Source organism: Gavialis gangeticus, unplaced genomic scaffold, assembly GCF_001723915.1.
Source record: "Gavialis gangeticus isolate Ggan-Ray unplaced genomic scaffold, GavGan_comp1, whole genome shotgun sequence".
Lineage (NCBI taxonomy): Eukaryota > Metazoa > Chordata > Crocodylia > Gavialidae > Gavialis > Gavialis gangeticus.
The window spans coordinates 2,978,979-2,983,872 of record NW_017729032.1 but is presented as its reverse complement, the minus strand read 5'-3'; the positions used below and the strand labels follow the sequence as shown (position 1 = coordinate 2,983,872).

At 48.6% G+C, this 4,894-nt stretch overlaps 1 protein-coding gene across 1 annotated transcript in view; it reads left to right on the top strand.

The window, feature by feature from the left end:
* THAP12 (THAP domain containing 12) overlaps positions 1-4,894 on the top strand; it is a 15,992-nt gene that overhangs the window by 1,001 nt on the left and 10,097 nt on the right. The window lies entirely within an intron of this gene.

The following is a 4,894-nucleotide window of genomic DNA, read 5'->3' as shown; positions in this document are numbered from 1 at the left end:
GAGAGACACTGGCCCAGGTGACGGGCGGGGGGAGTGGGTTTCTGGCAGGCACCACCCTCATTTGGGAGGGCACTGATGGTAGCCCATGGTGTTGGGGTGGGGGGTGGGGTAACAGCCAGCATATCCATTCAGGGTGGGAGGGGGTGAATGTGATGGGCAGTGGCCCAGAGCAAGGCATGTTCGTGGGAGTGTATCATTGTGGGCACATTTGACAGGCTGTGGTTCAGGTGTGTGTGTGTGTGTGTGTGTGTGTGTGCATGATAGCCAGTACCCATTCAGGGAGGGTATGTGTGAGCGTAAGATCATAGGAAAGTAGGGCGGGAAGGGGCCAGGCAACATGACAGGCTGTGAGCCCGAGGGTGAGGAGTGTGTCCTTGCAGACAGGAGCCCAGGATGTGGGTGTGCATGTGTGTAACACATGGCACTTTGGTTTGGGAGCACCACTGAAGGAGAGAAGCAGAACAAACCATGGCCCATGTGGCAAAAGTGGAGGGGTGTTTGTGTTTGTGCGTGCGTGTGTGCCCACACGTGTGTGACAGTGGCACAGTTAAAGCAAGTCAGTTATGCTGAGATATATAAAAGCTGTTGTGTGTTTATCATAAGACCAGGTGCCTGCAGGGGCTTCTTGATAAGTCACGGGTACAGATCGCGCTCTCTTGAGCCTCTAACTCCAGTTAGTCTCCCTAGTCCTAAGGGATGAATTCTCTCAAGTGTCTTTGTAGCAGTCATTTCTTGAGCCTAAGTAATAAATATTTCAGGCTGAAATCCTCCCTGATTTGGAGCATGTCACTTCTGTGTCCTTTCCTGGGATTCCTTGGACCTGATTTTCAGTTTTATGAACATCCGTGGGGATTGTAGGAGTTCAGGATTTCTAAACACCTGTCCCAGGCTGTCTCGGTTTGAATATCCAAAAACAAAAGCATGCATGAACTGTGACTACTTGCATACAATGCCTTCTGTCTAAATACAGCTTGCAAAGTCCGGGAGTGTATCCATGTCCGTCTTGTACTTTAATATAGCAGTGGGGTTGGATGTGTGAGTCAAAACAGATAATGGTCTATTGAGGACATCTTTACGGTCTGCTCCTTGAATCCAGATGGACTGTGTCCTCCTGGGAAGCATACTTGTGAACTACATTGTTCCAATATAATTATGAAGGTGGCTGCAAGTCCTAAAAAATTGAAGAGATTTGGGGTTGTCTGTACCTGTTAGCTAACTTGCTAGGAGCCCTTGTTTAACTTGGTGCCAACCAGGTTTTGTAATAAGCATGGTTTATAACAGGCACAGAATAGCCTAATACAGGGGCGGGTAATTATTTCAGCTGGAGGGCCACTTAATGAGTTTTGGTGAGCTGTTGAGAGACAAACATGCACAGTCTTTCAGAAGATACCATTTTAACAACTTGTAGATAAAAAAACAAATCATATATTAAAATCAAACATCAACTATAACACACAATTTTATTTCAAAAATTTGTTTTTGTTCTGATTTACGTTTTTTTGAGTAGTATATGTAAAGGCAATCGTATAATAGCTCAAAATAATCTTACTGTTATATATTAGGTGGGGGGGATGCATGGGACTGCCTGTGCGCTAGGTCCTAAGAGATGACTTGGGGTGGGGGAAGTGGGGGACAGGGGACATGTACAGCAAAGCTCGTTCAGGCAGTGTAGGTGCAGTCCACCCCCTTTTTCTGGCCATGGCCACCCTCACAGTGTTATGCATGAGGCTGAGCCAGTGCATACAGCTTCGCAGTGGGGCTGCCTTTCCCCCGCTCGGCCCCCCGCAGGTGGCTACTAGTTGTGCCGGGTGGGTGGCTGGTGGCCGGGAGTTGGAGCCCTGCGTGCTGGGGTAGAAGCCACCCAGCTGCAGCTTCCCCCTTGCTCACCACCACTTCCCCACCCTATCTGCTGCCCAGAGCAGCACAGCTGGGGCAGGTGGAAGAAGAGCCGCAGGAGGTAGTGGGAACCGAACAGTACCCAGGTAGCTGCAGTAGCCCCAGTGGGAAGCGGTGCATACTGGCAGGGGCTGGGTCCGTCTGGCATGCAGGAATGCAGAACTGGCTGCCCTGGGAAGGAACAGGCCAGACTCGGCCCCATCCACAACACTGCAGGGGCAGCCACAGGCCAGATGCAGTCAACTGGTGTGTGCCTGCCAGTGGGCCGCCAGATCCAAATGGTTGGTGGGCCAGTTCCAGCCCACGGCCCGTATTTTCCCCATTCCTTGCTTAATACATAAAGAGGGGGAAAAATCCCCAAAATGTCTACAGTGCTGTAAATAGTTTTTTGGGTTTTTGTTTTGTGTTGGTTTTTTGGACTGCTTACTGCTGAACACATGTTGAATGGATGCTTTCTGATTTGCTAATATAGAAGCGCTTTTTTAAAAGCATTTTATGCTAGATATTGCCATGTTAGGAAGTGACTGTCATTGTCTTGACTGTGTCAAAATATCAATACAATCATTGACAGTTATTCCACATGGAAGTTACTAGTTATCTTGAAAGGCTTCAGGGGAATGATATTTTTATTAGGGATGTGCAAAGCTTTGGTCGCTGGTTTGACTCAGCAGAGATTTGGCCCAATTCGGTGGCCGAAGCTGAATTGAATCAGGAGACCCTTTAATCTCTCTGAATCAAATTGGAACCCTCTAAATTGATTTGGAGAGATTCGATGATTCGACCATAAACAGTTTTAAATGTTTTTTTTTCTACGTACCTCAAGGTACCAGGGGGCTCGTGAACGCCAAGATGGTGAGATGGATGGAGCGTCCCATGGGAGTGTGGGGGGGGAGGGGGTCCCCAGCATGCTCGGCAGCAAACCTGCAGGTGGACTAGAAGCACTTCCAGGTTTGCTGTGGAACATGTTGGGGACCCCCTCCCGGCTCAGCAACTGATGCCTCCTGGGTCTGGGACAGACCTGGGGTCCTGCTGCGGCTGATTGCTGAGCCGAGAGGGGCACAAAGGGGGGCCCCCATATGTTCGGCGGCAGGCCCGTAAGTGGACTGGAAGTACTTCCGGGTCTGCTGCTGAGCATGCAGGGGGCCTCCCTGCACTCCTGTGGGACACTCCATCCACCCTAGCATCGTAGTGTTCAGGAGTCGCACCTGGTACCACAAGGTATATAAAAAAAACATTTAAAGCTGTATCTATGGCTGAATCGCTGATTCTCTGAATCAGCATCGAATCTTTAGATTTGGATTCAGCCAAATCGAATCAGGACAGTGATCTGAATCAACGAATCAAATCACTTTTCCCTGAATTGTGCCGAATCGGACTTGAATACGGCCCACTTTACACACCCCTAATTTTTATGTCAGCTGAAATGGTTCAATGCCTGCTTAAAGTGAATGCTGTGCAAGGTTCAGTATTAACCTGGTTTTAAGTAGATTGCACTGTTCTTGGCATTTGAAAATTTGCTGGTACAAGATACCAAGGTATTTCAAATTCTGCACAAAAACAAAATTGCACATGCTTTGATGCATTCTTATCTTTAGCAGCATGTAACTTCTCAGCCTCTCTAGCTCAGATCTAGTACTACCCTCCTTTTAATCAAAAAAAAATTCTGAAAAACTGACATTTTATGACTTCAGTATGATTTGTCTTGGATTTTGGCAGAGATAGTTACGCTGAGTACCCTGGCTTGGGCACAAATATTTTTTGGTCGATTTGGCATGCTTCCCATTTTTTACATCAAAATTTACTATTTGTGAAGAAAGAAGAATTCCATCTGTTGTTAAACTTGGTGGTTGTAAGACAAGGTGCTCATTATGGTAGTAAAAAAGTGTGATTTATTCGCAGAACTGTGAACTTGGAAAACATGGGCTCAAATCTGCACAGATGTAGCACTTACCCTCATAGGGTGCATCCATACGTGCAAGCACATGCGCTTGTAGCAGGTCAAATAGATGCGGTGCAAATTGGAGTCGGGGCTTTTTGCCTCAGTGCACGCGCTTGGACATGCACTTTGTGGTAGAGCAAATTGTGCCACTTAGGGCAAAATAACCCCGCCTGGCTCCTCCCAGATCTGCAGCCAGGGGGACCTAGAGCCCGGGCCCAGCACCTGTGCTATCCCCAGCAGTAAAAAAAAACCTGCCCTGTCCAGGCCCCAGCAGTACAAAAAGCTTCCCTTGCAAGTAGCTCAGGGCTACTTGCTTTCAGGAGCTGCTGGGGCCCAGCCAGTTGGTACCTGGGGACACTACCCCTTGTGCCAGCTGGACTGCTGAAGCAGCCCTGAGAATTCCCAGCACCCTCTGCCCACTGCAGCAGTCTATCAGTGGGGGTTGCCACCTGGCTGTGACCTGTTGTGCATGTGCCAGACCCGGATGGGGACTGCACAGCCAGTAGAGACATCTGTCCCTTTGGGCCAACTGCCAGTGGGCTGTGGCTGCAGAGTTAGCCTCTGTGTGGCACTACTGCCACGTGTGCCCCTGCCCGGCCATCTGGGCAGCTATCGCCCAAAAGATGTTCCAGGTGTGGTGGCCTGCTTTGAACTGTCAAAGCATGTCCTCCTGGCCCCGTTTGGACAGGAGGTCCGCCACAGCCAACTGGGTCCAAGGTGCCAGCTCTGAGCAGGCAGGGTCCTGCCACTGGCCTCCCTAGCAGGAATTCTGGTGTTTCCTATTGGAAAACTGAAAAATCCCTTTTGAAAAAAAATCCCAAAGTCACTCTGTAAAATACCCCAAAATCCATGTTCCTCCACAAGTAAAACAAAAGACCACTATAAAGAGAGAGAGAGTGAGACAGACAGCCATCATTTGGGCAGTATTTTATTGATGTATCTACAGTGTTTAAAGCAGTGTGGAAGCCTACCAGTGTCTCCTATCATAATAATAAAGTGAACTCCTAAATACATGTATTCATGAAACATGAATATATAGTTTGCCACCCCCCCCCACAA